The sequence below is a fragment of the Garra rufa genome, chromosome 13, assembly GCF_049309525.1.
Source record: "Garra rufa chromosome 13, GarRuf1.0, whole genome shotgun sequence".
Taxonomy (NCBI): Eukaryota; Metazoa; Chordata; class Actinopteri; order Cypriniformes; family Cyprinidae; genus Garra; species Garra rufa.
Window position 1 is genome coordinate 4,465,535 of NC_133373.1, and position 18,301 is coordinate 4,483,835.

The window sequence follows — 18,301 nt, forward strand, 5'->3', positions numbered from 1 at the left end:
TGCAGAATCTGCAAATTGTTACTTATTTTACCAAATAAGAGGGATCATACAAAATGCATGTTATTTTTTATTTAGTACTGACCTGAATAAGATTTTCATGTAAAAGACATTTACATATAGTCCACAAGAGAAAATAATAGTTGAGTTTATAAAAATGACCTAGTTCAAACGTTTACTTACACTTGATTCTTAATACTGTGTTGTTACCCGAATGATCCACAGCTGTGTTTTTTGTTTAGTTTTTTTTTTTTTGGTAATAGTTGTTCATGAGTCCCTTGTTTGTCCTGAAGAGTTAAACTGCCTTCAGAAAAATCCTTCAGGTCCCACAATTTTTTAGGTTTTTCAGCATTTTTATGTATTTAAACCCTTTCCAACAATGAATGTATGATTTTGAGATCCAGCTTTACACACTGAGGACAACTGAGGGACTCATATGCAACTATTACAGAAGGTTCAAAAGCTCCCTGATGCTCCTGAAGGAAAAACGATGCATTAAATGATTAGTTCACTTTCATAACAACAATGCACAGATAATGTACTCATCCCCTTGTCATCCAAGATGTTCATGTCTTTCTTTCCTTAGTCAAAAAGAAATAGTTTTTTTGAGGAAAACATTTCAGGATTTCTCTCTTTATAATGGAGATGGATGGCGCCCCGAAGTTTGAACTTCTGAAATGCACTTTAAATGCAGCTTCAAAAGGCTCTAAACGATCCCAGCCGAGGAGGAAGGGTCTTATCTAGCGAAACGATCGGTTATTTTCGAAACAAATTGACAATTTATATACTTTTTAACCTCAAATGCTCGTCTTGTCTCATCTCTGCGCAGTGCATGTGAAGTCTGTGTGATTCGGGTAAATACATTTAGGGTATGTCTAAAAACTCTCATCTCGTTTTCTTCCATAACTTCAAAATCGCCTTAGATCGCTGCAAAAGTACCGACATAATGTTTACAAAGTGAACATACAAACTCAAACGCCCTTAACAAAAAAAAAAGGTAAAAACCGCATTGTAGGACGATTTTGACATTGAAGACATAAACGAGATGGGAGATTTTAGACATTCCCTAACTGCATTTACCCGAATCACACAGACTTCGCATGTGCTGCGCAGAGATGAGACAAGAAGAGCATTTAAGGTTAAAAAGTATATAAATTGTCAATTTGTTTCGAAAATAACCGGTCGTTTTGCTAGATAAGACCCTTCCTCCTCAGCTGGGATCGTTTAGAGCCTTTTGAAGCTGCATTTAAACTGCATTTCAGAAGTTCAAACTTCGGGGCGCCATCCATCTCCATTATAAAGAGAGAAATCCTGAAATGTTTTCCTCAAAAAAACATAATTTCTTTACGACTGAGGAAAGAGAGACATGAACATCTTGGATGACAAAGGGGTGAGTACAATATCTGTGCATTGTTGTTATGAAAGTGAACTAATCCTTTAAGAGCTGAGGGGGTGAAAACTTTTGAATGGAATGAGGATCTGTACATTTTTCTTGTTTTGCCTAAATATCTTCCTTTTATGAGTCCCTTAATTGTCCTCAGTGTGAAAAGATGGATCTCAAAATCATACAGTCATTGTTGGAAAAGGTTCAAGTGCACAAAATTGCTGAAAACCACAGAATTTGTGGGACCTGAAGGATTTTTCTGAAGAACAGCAGACAGTTTAACTGTATGAGACAAACAAGGAATCGTATACAAATATCACTAAACAAAAAACACAACTGTAGATCATTCTGGTAACAATTCTGTTTTAAGAATCCGGTGTAAGTAAACTTTTGAACGGGGTCAACTTTATAAATTCAACTATTATTTTCTCTTGTGGACTATATGTAAACATCTTTTATGTGAAATATCTTATTCAGTTTGGTACTAAATCAAAAAATAACATGCAGTTTGTATGATCCCTCTTATTTTGGTAAAATAATTATTTTAGCATATTCTGCAAGTGTCAGTTGTGCTCATTTAAAACAGCATTGGCAGTGATAACAGAAAGAAGCCTACAGTCTGAGAGTTTCCATCGGTCAGTCTGTCTTCTTCATTTTGTTTAATTGCAGGGCACATCCCAGCTGCTCCCCACAGGTCTTTTTGTTTTCTCTCCAGTTACTGAGGCAAATTAAACCCCAACGATTGTGTTTATCCACATCTTTCTTTGCTCAGGTCATTTGCACTTTTCGAGCCTTCGAAGATGAATTGTGTCTAATTCTTTCTCTTTAACGGTGCCGTTTCTATGTGGGTGGCGAGGACTGCAGGCGGACACAGTGGGATGTGGTGACACACCTCAGAGAAGATTTTATTTTAAATAAGGAAACACAAGGAAAGAAAAGTACCACTGGGGTGAATGCGGAAGAAAAGTTTCCCTCGTTATGCCGGGGAAAGAAAAGGAGGAGCCGTGCAGTGGGTGGTATAGGTTCAGAGATGCAGGTGGTCTGAACAACGAAGTCATGCTGGGAAACACCAGTTGTAAATTTACAGCAGTGGTGATGGGGCAGAATTGACCTTCAGTTGAGGCTCTTCATGTGCGGCAGTTGTCACATGAGTCGCCCACAGCTGTTAAGGAGCCTGAACTTGGGAGGGCATGTGTAGTATGTATATAATTAGATGCATACATATATAATACAGTACATTTGTTCAATCGGGATGCATTAAATATACAGTCGGAGTTATATTAAAAAATGTCCTGGCTCTTCCAAGCTTTATTATGGCAGTTTTATTTGTAGAATAAGAACGTTTTGATTCATCCTAGTGAATCGGTTCATATTAAACTCTTTTATTTGTAGCATAGGAACGTTTTAATTCACATTAAACTCTTTTATTTGTAGCATAGGAACATTTTTATTCACGTTAAAATCTTTTATTTGTAACATAGGAACGTTTTGATTCATTCTAGTGAATCGGTTCACTTTAAACTCATTTATGTAACGTTTTGATTAATCCTTGTGAATCGATTCACATTAAACTCTTATTTGTAACATAGGAATGTTTTGATTCATTCTAGTGAATCGGTTCATATTAAACTCTTTTATTTGGAACATAGGAACGTTTTGATTCAAGTTAAAATCTTTTATTTGTAACATATGAACGTTTTGATTCATTCTAGTGAATCGGTTCACTTTCATTTATTTAACGTTTTGATTCACCCTAGTGAATCTGTTCATATTAAACTCTTTTATTTGTAGCATAGGAACGTTTTGATTCAAGTTAAAATCTTTTATTTGTAACATGAACATTTTGATTCATTCTAGTGAATCGGTTCACTTTCATTTATTTAACGTTTTGATTCACCCTAGTGAATTTGTTCATATTAAACTCTTTTATTTGTAGCATAGGAACGTTTTGATTCACGTTAAACTCTTATTTGGAACATAGGAACACTTTGATTCATTCTATTGAATCGGTTCACTTTAAACTAATTTATTTAACATTTTGATTCATCCTTGTGGATCGATTCACATTAAACTCTTTTATTTGTAACATAGGAACGTTTTGATTCACGTTAAAATCTTTTATTTGTAACATATGAACGTTTTGATTCATTCTAGTGAATCGATTCACTTTAAACTCATTTATTTAACGTTTTGATTCATTCTAGTGAGTCGGTTCATATTAAACTCTTTTATTTGTAGCATAGGAACATTTTGATTCACGTTAAACTCTTTTATTTGGAACATAGGTACGCTTTGATTCATTCTAGTGAATCGGTTCACTTTAAACTCATTTATTTAACGTTTTGATTCAGACTACTGAATCGGTTCACATTAAACTCATCTATTTGTAGCATAGGGGACGTTTCATGTTAAACTCTTTTATTTGTAACATACAAACGTTTTGATTCATTCTAGTGAATCGGTTCACTTTAAACTCATTTAACGTTTTGATTCATCCTTGTGAATCGATTCACATTAAACTCTTTTATTTGTAACATAGGAACGTTTTGATTCAAGTTAAAATCTTTTATTTGTAACATGAACGTTTTGATTCATTCTAGTGAATCGGTTCACTTTCATTTATTTAACGTTTTGATTCACCCTAGTGAATCGGTTCATATTAAACTCTTTTATTTGTAGCATGGGAACATTTTGATTCACGTTAAACTCTTATTTGGAACATAGGATCGCTTTGATTCATTCTAGTGAATCGGTTCACTTTAAACTCATTTATTTAACGTTTTGATTCAGACTTGTGAATCGGTTCACATTAAACTCATCTATTTGTAGCAGAGGGACGTTTCATGTTAAACTCTTTTATTTGTAACATACGAACGTTTTGATTCATTCTAGTGAATCGGTTCACTTTAAACTCATTTATTTAACGTTTTGATTCATCCTTGTGAATCGATTCACATTAAACTCTTTTATTTGTAACATAGGAATGTTTTGATTCACGTTAAAATCTTTTATTTGTAACATAGGAACGTTTTGATTCATTCTAGTGAATCGGTTCACTTTAAACTCATTTATTTAACGTTTTGATTCATTCTTGTGATTCGATTCACATTAAACTCTTTTATTTGTAGCATAGGAACGTTTTGATTCACGTTAAAATCTTTTATTTGTAACATAGGAACATTTTGATTCATTCTAGTGAATCGGTTCACTTTAAACTCATTTAACGTTTTGATTCATTCTAGTGAATTGGTTCACATTAAACTCTTTTATTTGTAACATAGGAACGTTTTGATTCACGTTAAAATATTTTATTTGTAACATAGGAACGCTTTAATTCATTCTAGTGAATCGGTTCACTTTAAACTCATTTAATTAACGTTTTGATTCATCCTTGTGAATCGATTAACAGTAAACTCTTTTATTTGTAACATAGGAACGTTTTGATTTATTCTAGTGAATCGGTTCACTTTAAACTCATTTATTTAACGTTTTGATTCATTCTAGTGAGTCGGTTCATATTAAACTCTTTTATTTGTAGCATAGGAACATTTTGATTCACGTTAAGCTCTTTTATTTGGAACATAGGAACGCTTTGATTCATTCTAGTGAATTGGTTCACTTTAAACTCATTTATTTAACGTTTTGATTCATTCTAGTGAATCGGTTCATATTAAACTCTTTTATTTGTAGCATAGGAACATTTTGATTCACGTTAAGCTCTTTTATTTGGAACATAGGAATGCTTTGATTCATTCTAGTGAATTGGTTCACTTTAAACTCATTTATTTAACGTTTTGATTCAGACTAGTGAGTCGGTTCACATTAAACTCATCTATTTGTAGCATCTGAACCGTTTAATTCATTCTAGTGAATCGATTCACACTGAACCCTTTTATTTATTTTTTAATTTTTTGTAATATTTTATTTAAGTTTTAGAAGTTTAACAAACGCAAATGCAAATGCAAATACAAATGCTGCAATCATGCCTACCATTAGAGCCTGTTGATGAGTATGAGGAAGAGCATCCATTACAGCAGAATAGCCAAAAATAGCCAGATTGTGGTCAGGTTGAATATTAATTTTGTAAGCACTAGAAAACATTTCAAAAATGTTAGACCAGAAAACATACAGAATAGGACAAAAAAAACCAAAATAAATGTGCCAGTGTTCCCTCCGCCCTATTGCATCGATTACATTGAGAAGACATAGAGGGAAATATTTTATTTAATCTAGTTTTGGAATAATGAAGACGATGTATAACTTTGAACTGGATTCATTTATATCTCGAATTTACCGAACAACTCTTTATTCTCAACAAGGCTTCTTTCCAGGTCTCATCAGTCACTTCATCATTCAATTCAGTGGACCAGACTGCTTCAAGGCGCTTAGTACATACCGCTGTTGCAAAGACACGAATAAAGCAAGGTACCAAATGTCTGGTTTCAGGATTAGAAGATAAGAGATCATGAATAATATGATTTTCAGGTTGAACCCTCTTATTTTTAACAAAGGAACGTTTTGATTAATTCTAATGACTCAGTTCACATTAAATTCTTATTTGTAACGTTTTGATTCATTCTAGTGAATTGGTTCACATTAAATTCTTTTATTTGCAACATAAGAACATTTTGATTCATTCTAGCGAATTGGTTTCCATTTAAATATGGATATTTTTTGTATGGATTCTCTAGGCCTTTATTACCCCTCTGGACCCATGTGGAGCATTTTTATGATGGATGGACGCACTTTATTGCAATTCTATTGGACTGTTGAATCTCAACAGCCATTCGCTGTCATTATAAAGCTTGGAAGAGCCAGGACAGTTTTTAATATAACTCAGATTGTATTCATCTGAAAAAAGAAAGTCATATACACCTAGGATGGCTTAATTTTTATTTTTGGTTGAACTGTCCCTGTAAATTGATCAAAAGCAGTAAATACTATTATGTTACAAAAGAGACTTGTTTCTTGAACAGTGGTGTGTATAAATACACTATATTTGCTGGTAACTGATTTTAGTGCTCAGAAGAACTGGGGAAAGCCAATCAGTTGGATGCAATCAAGTTATTTTTGTGCAAATTTACATTTCCAAGAAACATTTTGTTTGAAATGCTGCTGTTAGCCTGTTTCCTCGAGCACATAATCCTCGTCATTGTTCGCTAGATTGTATATTACACTGAATTCACAGAATAAATCAGCCTGCTCTGAATCTCTTCACTGCAGTTCTTCAGAAACAACGCTGATCCAAACAACAGCTCAGCATGAACTTAACTACCAAACTACCAGTTGCTTGCAAATTTAACTGATTTGTATGCAATACTGAGTAAAACTGAATGAATCAGATATATTATTTGAACTCTATGTCCTCTGTTGTACTCACAGATGTTGAGAAGGCTGTGTTGAAGAGTGTGCTAATGGAGGAGACTCAGTAGACGTCATGGATGACCCGAGATCTAGTTTATGTAAGCATTCAGACCAGACAATATCATCAGACCAGACAAGACTGCTGCACTCGCACTTAAACAGCTTCTACACATGTGGGCTAGACAGACAAAAAATATTAGCGAAACGTAAACTCTCTTTCTCACACACAGTGTTCATACGGAGAAGCATGCAGACAGACTCATGCCATTACAATAAAAACACACACAGCACCAGCTGTCCATGCAGCTTGGTATTTGAGCAGAATTAATATGTAAAGCTGTTGATTCAAAGTCAGTTTAGGCAGTTTAGGTACACTGTAAAATTTGTCACCAGTTGCAACTTAAGTTTTTAAGTTCAGCAGCTGCCTTAACATTTTAAGTTAAATCAACTTAAAAGTACAAGTCATTTTAACTAATTTTATTGTCGTGAGTTGAAATGACTTGTAGTTTTAAGTTGATTTAACTTAAAAATTTAAGTTGAAATCTTTGTACAGTGAAAGGAACAATTTGATTTATTCTAGCGAATCGGTTTCCATTGTAACAGGAATCTTTTGATTCATTCTAGTGAGCTCAATATTTGAGCAGAATTAATATGTAAAGCTGTTGATTCAAATTAATTCAGTTTTGTACAGTAAGCAGTTTAGGTACACTGTAAAAAGTTGTCACCAGTTGCAACTTAAGTTTTTAAGTTCAGCAGCTGCCATAACATTTTAAGTTAAATCAATTTAAAAGTCCAAGAAATTTTAACTAATTTTATTGTCGTGTGTTGAAGTGACTTGTAGTTTTAAGTTGATTTAACTTAAAATTTTAAGACAGCTGCTGAATTTAAGTTTTTAAGCTGAAACTGGTGAAATCTTTTTACAGTGTACTACTAATGTCAAATTAAGCACAACTAGTTGGTAAACACAAATTTTCATATCCAGAATACAGAAAGTAGGCTTTTCCTATCATTCAGTAGAATATAACCAACTTGGATTTGCAAACCCTCTTCTTTTCAGCATGAGAGTGGCATTGACGTCGATGAGATGCCTGAAATGTGTATGTGTCTGTCTGGTTTGCCATAGGAACATTTTGATTTATTCTAGTCAATCAGTTCACATTAAGCTCTTTTATTTGTAGCATAGGAACGTTTTGATCCACTCTAGTAAATCAGTTTATATTAAACTTTCATTTGTAATATAGGAACAATTTGATTCATTCTAGCGAATCGGTTTCCATTGTAACATAGGAATCTTTTGATTCATTCTAGTGAATCGGTACATATTAAGCTCAGTATTTGAGCAGAATTAATATGTTGATTCAAAGTCATTCAGTTTTGTACAGTAAGCAGTTTTGGTACACTGTAAAAAGTTGTCACCAGTTTCAACTTAAGTTTTTAAGTTCAGCAGCTGCCTTAACATTTTAAGTTAAATCAACTTAAAAGTACAATACAATTTAACTAATTTTATTGTTGTGAGTTGAAATGACTTGTAGTTTTAAGTTGATTTAACTTTATATTAAACTTTCATTTGTAGAAACAATTTGATTCATTCTAGCGAATCGGTTTCCATTGTAACAGGAATCTTTTGATTCATTCTAGTGAATCGGTTCATATTAAGCTCAGTATTTGAGCAGAATTTATATGTAAAGCTGTTGATTCAGAGTCATTCGGTTTTGTACAATGAGCAGTTTTGATACTACTAATGTCAAATGAAGCAAAACCAGTTTGTAAACACATATTTTCATATTCAGAATACAGAAAGTAGGCTTTTCCTATTATTCAGTAGAATATAACCAACATTTGCAAACCCTCTTCTTTTCAGCATGAGAGTGTCATTGACGTCGATGAGATGCATGAAATGTGTATGTGTCTGTCTGGTTTGCCAAGGTCACTCTCTGAATGGGTGTTTGCACGTGTGTGTCATCGGAAGTATGTTGTGCGTAGCTGAATAACAGAGTTGTGTTAGACCGCGGTGTGTGTGAAACCCTTACAAACACACCTCCGTGCACAGGGACCCTGCAGTAACGTCACTTGACTTAATCTGACGGCCACAGCATCATCTTTGACATTATAACTACAATTGCACTTTCAAGGGAATCATTTCAAAGGTATTTATGAGTGTGGAATTCAGCTGAAAATGCAATTGTGAGAGGTTATGTATTAATAATTTGATCATTACTGTGTAATTACAAGTAGCAATGAACTACTACTCCAAAAGCTTAGCTTGACTGTTCAGTAGTTGAGTTGTATTAAATTAGCTTGACAAATAACAGTTTGAGAATAGCTTTCCCCACACTTCACTATAAAGTCAAACAATGATTCAGCGAAATAAGAGAAGTGACCAGACGAAAGCTGACCAAATCCTTGGTGACTGTGTTTTATAATTGAGTAACTGAACCAGGTGTTTCTGTTAAAACATGGTGTAGTCCTTAAACCACAACAGTGCTTTGAGAGGACAGGAAACGAGCCACTCGTGACACTGCTTCTAAAGGTGCTGCATGTCATTTTCTAAACCAGCTGTGTAAGCCATCAAAGCTGGTCTCTTTTAACATTTCAGCTGTGCATGGGCCAGGAACTAAAGCTGTATAGACTGTACCTTCCTGTTACTGGGTTATTCATTCTGAAACATCATAGAAGGAGAACACTTAGAGAAAAAGGAAACAATTGATCAGGATTTTATCCTGACAACTACAGCAGACCTTGCAGTGAATGAGAAAAAAAGTAAAAAAGTGGGACAAGCAGACAGATTGACAGACCACTTGACCTTACAACTGTGCATTCAATAATGCTCGAATGATTCAAATTCAACAAATGGTAGTACATTTAGCTGAAGTGCTTTCAGGAAGTGGGACGGCCAGAGATAGGGAGAGAGATAGAACAAGAGCAGAAAAATTAGGCCAAAGTCATAGTTACTAACGGTGTGTTCACACGGGGCGTAAGCGTCAACGCTTCCCATTGACTTTGAATGGGTGACGTCAAGCATTGCCGAAAAGAATTGTGGATCCGTCGGCGGCGCTTCACTAGCATTGCTTGCGGCAGAAGTTGAGAAATTTTCAACTTCTGCCGCGAGCAACGCCAGTGAAACGCCTCGTCAGCCAATCAGATCGCTCTATGCAAATACAGTGGCCAGGCGGCAGCCAATCACGTTCATCCTGTTCAAGAGCAGTATTTCATTGGCTGACGCTGCTATGACCATAAACGTCAGCCACGCCTTCCGTTAAGCGTTGACGCTTACGCCCCGTGTGAACACACCGTAAGTGTCTTATGAAAACCACATGCATTAGGTGATAATCAATAGTGTTAGGGAAAGTTACTTTTAAAAGTAATGCAGTACAATATTGAGTTACTCCCTAAAAAGTAACTAATTACATTACTTAGTTACTTTTTATGGAAAATAATGCATTACGTTACTTTTGCATGACTTTTTAAATCTGGGCAGGGCTTGTTGTTTATATATATATATATATATATATATAAAAGTTCTCTTTTTTTGCAAATGTAAAAGCCTTTTTACACCAAAAGCCTCAGGCTTAGAGAAAAGTAAATTCACGTCTGTACAGTAGACCGCAGAAGAAAAAATTTAATCTCTTCAGCAATAAAAAAGGAAAACAAATGTTAGATTATCTTGAGTAATTTTGGCTTATTAGTATGGATGAATTGGATCATCGAAAGTCGGCAGCAAAGACATCGGTTAATAAAATGCGATTAAATACATAAAGGATATTTGCATTATTTAACATATTTAATTATTGGAGGTTTGCGTTGAATTTCACAGTTTTTATTCATTTTGAGGAATACTGTATCTATTTTTTTAGTGAGTGAGATGAATTAATGCATGTTCACATTTATTCTAGAACTAAAGTAACATCTTACCCACAATTTCACTCAACATGGGGCCCGGAGAGCTTTTAATCAATAAATGGGGAAAACAGTAACTCAGATATTTTCTTGTCAATTAAAAAGTAATGCGGTACTTTACTAGTTACTTATAAAAAATAATATTATTACGTAACTTGCATTAGTTGCATGCATTAAATGCATTACCCCCAACACTGCTCATCAAGACAGTAAAATACTAACAACATAAGGGAAGAGCGGCAGTCAAATGAAGCACAGGACCAGTTTGAAACCCAGTTAAGCTTTAGCTGCCACAGTCCAAAATGAAATCAAAGATGACCTTTAAGCAAAAAATAAACATGACTCGAATGCATTTCAGTGGAAGTACTGTAATGTAGACAGTTTTTTCATTGTGTTTGACAGATAAAAGTAGGTCGTGAGTCTGTATTTGTCATGTAGAAAATGATGAATCACTGAATTGAAATTGTGAGCTGTAAACATCCATCAGCATGAATAAGCACGGATGGTGGCCAATACGACTCTCCATCGCATAGATTGTCATTGATAAGGTGTTCACTGATGAGAAGACTGTGAACATTGCAAAAAAATGTTTTTCTTACTTAGATTTTTTTGTCTTGTTTCCAGGAAAAATATCTAAAAAATCTTCAATCAAGAAGGATGTTCTAGACGAGAAAAAATTATTTTGTTTTCAGAAAAAACAAGTCAAAATTAAGTGCGTTTTTGCTTGAAACAAGCAAATTAATCTGCCAAAGAGGTAAGAAAAATACATTTTAAATATATATATATATACACCAGTAAAAAAAATAATTGCTGGTCATCCATGAGGATGAAGCTTTAATACAGCTGAAAATACATTATCTAATTTTTTATGAGTTTAAAAGTTTGCCTACAACATTTATTAAATATGTGAATAAGTAAATATTACTCAGATGTTTGTTCACATCAGATTTAAGTTAAATGTACAAAAAAAATAAGAAAACTTACCTTACATAGACTGAGTTCAAGAGGCCACCTACAACATTTATTATCTACAACTTACTATTAATTATCAATTGCGAGTTTGTCTCAATTATGACTTTTTTCTCAGAATTGTGAGATATCAGCTCCCAATTGCAAGTCATAAAGTCTAATTTTGAGGGGGGGAAAAGACTAAGAATTGCAAGTTTATATCTCACAACTAAACTTCAAGTCAAAATTGTGAATTGATATCTCGCAATTCTTACTTTATAAGTCACAATTACCAGTTTCCATCATGCAATTCTGACTTTATAATTCACAATTGCAAGTTTATATCTTACAATGCTGAGAAAAAAAAATGCAACGTGTAAACTTGCAACTGAGAGAAAAAAGTCAGTATTGTGAGATAAAAAGTCTCAATTTAACTTTTTATTTATTTATTTATTTATTTATTTTTATTCAGTGCTAAAAACAGGCTTCCAAATTTGAAATAGGATTTTCATTTTTGATTGAACTATCCCTTTAAGCGTGTTTAGAAGGCTGCTCCAATATATACAGTGCCTTGCAAAAGTATTCATACCCCTTCATTTTTTTTTCACAATTTGTTTTGTTGTGATCAATCTACATCTCATACACCATAATAATGGCAAAGCACAAAACAGGTTTGTAACAACTTTGCAAATTTATTAGAAATAAAAAAAACTGAAAAGATCCCGTTGCATAAGTATTCATACCCTTTTCTGGGACACTCGAAATTTCGCTCAGGAGCATTCATATTGCTTCTAGATGTTACTACACTTCAAATGGAGTTAAACTGTGGCAAATTCATTTGAATGAGTATGATTTAGAAAAGCACACACCTCTCAGAAAAGGTCTAACAGCTGAAAATGCATATTAGAGCAAAAACCAAGTCCTGAGGTCAAGATAACTGCCTGAAGAGAACTAAATTAAAGCAGTTTAACATAATGCTGCAACAAAACAAAATGTGGAAAAAAAAATCACTGTAAAGGCACTGTATGCTGGTCACCTGCAGTAATTTTGTTCCCCCGAGCAAAAATCTGCAATGCATTTCATATGCACATTTGTTTAAAATAACCATAATCACTAGAGTTTTTTTTCTGGGTCACTGAAACAAAACGTCAAAATGCATTATGTAAGCTTACAGATCTAAAATTATTTGGTTATCCATTCAGGAGAAGCACCGGAAAGCATGCATCAGCTTTATTTTTAACACTTAAATTGCTATGGCATAAACCCAGATCCGGCCTTCGCCATTTCCTCTTTCAGCACCTGCACTCGCACACATACACGGTGACACTCTCAGTGTGAAATGGTCAGGGTGAACTCCTTTGCCCCTGAACACACTCAGCCCTTTGTTACACTGTTGCTATGGCAGCCAACTCTGACTCTAAGGTGACTGAATCTTAATATGTCACATTTCAGGTGCTCCATGGGAATCATACAATCCTCTCAATGCTTGATTCTATTTTCTCTTTCTTTTATTGGCCGTAATTCACCCAAGCACTTAATAACAACATGAAATGACATTTGCAACACCACTGTAATGTGACATTTCCGGGTGTAACAGGATATTCGATGACAAAAATGCATGTCTGATTTGATATGTAATATATAAGGCATTTGTTTCATGGCTTACTGTGTCAACCTACAGGCACATGCATGAATAGATTAGAATACCACTGTCATGAAATTCTGACTTTTTCCATGTTTAAGTGCTAAAAAATATGTTAAAAAGAACAACCCAGTAACTTTGTTTTGGTAAGCCTTTCTCTACAAGCATGTGAAAAAATGAGCCGTACAGATTTGCATTTGACAGTTTAAGTGCAATAGTATCAGGGCTCTACACTGCGACCATTTCAGACGCATTTGCGAATTAAAACTACTGTGTGCGACTATGAAAAAATATTTAGGAGCACAAGTGTGACTGGCCAGATCAGCATATTTGTGTTTGCGCTGAGGGGAGCTTCAAAGTTTCCTACGGATTTTTGCAGCATAAAGTAATGTATCACGGACATATCTCACAAATTCTTTCATAAACAAAGTGTAGAGAGAGATTAAATATGAGATTGATTGTGCAGTGTAGAGAGCTTCGTTGATTATAATGGAACTTTGTGAGATTGTGATGAACTAAGTTGAGTGACAGGGAGTTTGTAAATGAGATATTGAATTAATACAGTTAAATAAACAAGAAATTAATATTAAGTGACTTACATTGTCTGACTGTAATACTATTGCCAGATTTTGCTCTATTTCATTGTCAAAAATTATGGAACAAGTTACAACTGAGCCGCTGCGCATCTCCATTTAACACAGCAGTGTTTTATGAATAAACGTGTGTTTAAAAAATAATCTAATGAGTCAATGATTCAATTTCCCATTCACAAAAACAGTCATTACGTTATTCCTGAATGAAACAGCCGTTCGAACGAATCAAATAAATGAATGATTCAGTAATTTAATCAGTGACTTGCCGCCACCTGCTGGCAGATTTAGTTTCATTTTTAAAGTGTCTTTTCAGTTATTTAAATCATTTAATATTTCTATATTTAAAATGTTATATTTAAAACATTAATCTCAACATGAATTTATGGATTTGATTGCACTCATGCCACCTCTGTGCCTCATTAAATATGAAAATACACCTACACGCCACTTTTGTGTTCTTCTGTGCCACCTCTGTAGTACAAATCAATTTTTATTAATACAGATTTAATTTGTTTGGTAACTTATTCTACTTGTTCTTATTCTGTTGTTTTAATTAGAAATTTTGAAAGCTTATAAAATATAATTGTAAAAAATTGACATAAAGATGACAAGACAAAAATGCCAAAAAAATCCCATTTAATTCACTTTAAGTCAAATATCACCTCGTAATGAAAAGGCAAATTTTTTATCAGATTTTTGTATTAATGATTAGAAGGTGCTCCTAAATGTTTTAAGTTAGGAACACAAGCGCTCCTTAAAAGAAAAGTAACCATAGAGCCCTGAATAAGACATAAAAGAGAACTTAGTATTGTCATGGGCGTAAATTTCATTTAACAGTAGGGGGGACAATAAATATAAAATTTCTCATGAGCAATTTATAATTATTTATAATTAATACTAGCTGGCCTCTGTTACATAAACAGTATGCTAATTGTGGCCGTTAATGTTAACGGCTTTGGCGTGTTAGCAGCAGTGCATTATGCAACAAGCTATTGTAAACAAGCTAACGTTAACTAGATTAGTAATATTTTAATCGCTAATATAGCAGATTCATGGAAAATTACAAAATTAATAGATCTCTATTATAGATCAGTGTAAAGTAGGCAGTGGGCCAAACCACTGTGAGGAAGGGGAGGGGGAACTCAACTGTTTCTAAATGCATTTTTTTGTGTTTTTTTTCTACTTACACAAGTATTTTAGGTGTACATACATATAGTTTTCACAATATAGAGTGCGATTTTTTTTTCTATTTTTTTTTTAGGGGGGGACATGTCCCCTCCGTCCCCCCAGGATTTACGCCCATGAGTATAGTACATAAATGTTGTGTGACAGCCGCTTTCTGTGTGCGCTTCAGAATGTGTGCACTCATAAAACCTTATATCAGACATTTTAAACTGATATAGCATTAAAACCAAGCGGCAACCTCCTGCTCTCTCTATTGAAACCAACACAGAAGTGGCTTAAACTGCAATTCATCGACTGGCTGCAAAAGGGAGTCATTCCCATGGACGCCCCATGTTAAAATGCCTAACTTTACAGCAAAAAAAAAGTATGTTTACAGCCTGGTACAAAGTTGTTTTGGTCTATATAGCTAATTTTGCCCTTCATGTCAACTGTGAAGGGCAAAATTTTGTGAATTTTGATTTAACTCATCCGTTTAAGTTATATTAAGCCTCAAAGTTCTGCATAATTAAGGGCGTGGCCACTTGAGTGACAGGGGGATTGCCGCTGCTCTCACCACTGTCACGCTAGGTGGGCGTGGTTTCAGCAACCAGCTCCACCCACGTCCCGCCTCTTTGCCCATTTTCGATTATCCGTGAGTGACAAATGATGACGCGATTCCAAGATGGCGACGGCTGACTCCCGTCCACTTTGAGCTTCAAAATCGCTCTTCAGAAACCTACGGGTGACGTCACGGACACCACGTCCATATTTTTTACAGTCGATGATTAAAACACATGATTTCATTGCAATAGACATGATAATCAAAACCAAACAGATGTTTTTTAGCAAAGCATCTGAGATATGACCTGTAAAAACTCTCTATTCTGCTCTATAACGCTCTATTCTGGAAAAGGGGGCGGGCAGCAGCTCATTTGCATGCTTTCACAGCATGTTTCTGCTTTCACTCTAAAAAAAATTTAAAATGATATATTAAATGATTTGTGGGGTACTTTGAGCTAAAACTTCACAGATACATTCTGGGGACACCCTGAGACTTACATTAGCCTACATATTGCAAAAAGGGGCATAATAGGTCTCCTTAAATTAAAGCCAAATTAGGACACTCTCTAACTTTCTCTGCCATTAGTTTGATGGTTAAGAAGTGTCACAGTGGTCATGAACTCATGCATACACAAATACGCTGTGTGTTTATAAAGTAAGGGCATGTTCAGATGGATTGCAGATGGGTCTTGGGAACACTTTGTCTTCTGGTTGAAATACATAAACACACATACACACATCACAGCTTCGCTGGCTTTGACCTAGATCGCTCCTCCATTTTTCTCTAATTTTTTCATGCCTCCCTTTGCAATCTCACGTTTGAAAGTTTTGATTTGTTATTATCATTTCAGTAAACACACTGAATATTTCCCTAAGTGAATACATCAAGATAATCTGAAACTAATTAGCTTTCATACCACATCTCAACCTGTACTGTAGTATCATTTTATTTCATATTTCCCCTGAGGTTTACATTTGGGGGCCCAAATTTAATACCAATCCTTTTTTAAATTGTTCTACACTTTCACAACAAGACTTTAAATCACTTCAAGTGACCTCAGCAAACTAATCATCTCTGTTTGCTCAGCCTAAACAAGGGCTGTGCGTGACTTTAATTTCATCAGATGGGCCAATATGAGCCAATTAGCCTGATTAATGTGCTTCTAGTATGCAGTTATTCAGGCTATCCGGTCATAAATATATTGTACACTCATACAGTGTACATAAAAAGATTTGTGATTAAGATTCGTGAATCTTAAAGAACTAGTTTAAACCGTTAGCATAGACAGAATAAACAGGCATTGAAAAAACTTTTTCGCTTTTTCCCTCTTGTTTTGATTTAGGCTAGTTAATCCATTGCAATAACAAATTTAGTTTCATGCCATTTAATGCAAAAAACGTGTGTAACTTTGTCTGCTACCTGCAAAATTTCACCGAAGGCCATACGGATGGCCAATCTGACCTATAAAATACACATAATGCCATTAAGAAACTCATTAATTTTCTGAAAGCCTGGCAGATGTTTATGTTTAAGCTGTGAGAAGGACTGAACAACCACTCACTGAAAACCTGAATCTGTTCTGAACCACAGCAATAGAAATAGGCTATATAGAAAACTATGAACATATTAGATTTTTGGCAAACAGGTTTTAATGTAACAGGTTAAAAAGTTCAAGTTTGTGCAAGTCTAAGAGTAGGCTGTTCGTGGGTAATCCGCAGTGCTCAGAGGAGTGCTCAGTGTCCCTTGCCGGACCCAAATTTCTTATGACTAAATGTGTTTTTTTCCTGCATTCTGCTCCTTTGAACAATCAACATCTGTGAGAAGGTACAGAACATAAAATCCAAACCACATGTTAAATATACACAGAGTCTGTCGACATTTTTCTGATTGACAGAGCTTACTAATGTCCTGCATTTTGGGCCTTGTGTGCTGGCAGCAACTCTCACTTTGTAGGCCATGACACTTAACAGTAAATCTCAATGTCTCAACTTTGGCTTTTTTATGACATAAAAGCTCTGCAAATCATTTTTTTTAAATGTTTTTTAAAGTTTAGCTGATGATAGTTTTAAGTGCACTGGCTCAATTTAGAATAACATACTATCATACGTATCATATTATTGCTGCTGTATAAAGATATGCCAGAAATAGTGTTTATAGTACATCACTCTTACACTGCATTACACTGCATTACACATGTACCAGTGTTATATACCAGTGTGGCGAAGACTGCAACGGAAGAGAAGAAATTGTTAAAGGAACACTCCACTTTTTTTTTGGAAATAGGCTCATTCTCCAACTCCCCCCGAGTTAATAAATTGAGTTTTACAGTTTTGAAATCCATTCAGCCGTTCTTCTGTTCTGGCGATATCACTTTTAGCATAGCTTAGCATAGATCATTGAATCCTATTAGACCATTAGCATCGCGTTCAAAAATAACCAACGAGTTTCGATATTTGTCCTATTTAAAACTTGACTCTTCTGTAGTTATATCGTAAATGTAAAGCTGCGATTTTCCAGGCCGATAAGATTAGGAACTACACTCCCATTCCGGCATAATAAAAATTAGTTCCCAGCAAGGTAACTTCCAATGTGAATGCCGTGATATTACTGCTCCTGCTTCGGCCATGTTACGGCAGCAAACTTCCTTGACTATTACGCCGGAATGGGAGTGTAGTTCCTAATCTTATCAGCCTAGAAAACCCCAGTTTTACATTTTCCGCCGGTATTAGTACATGATATAACTACAGAAG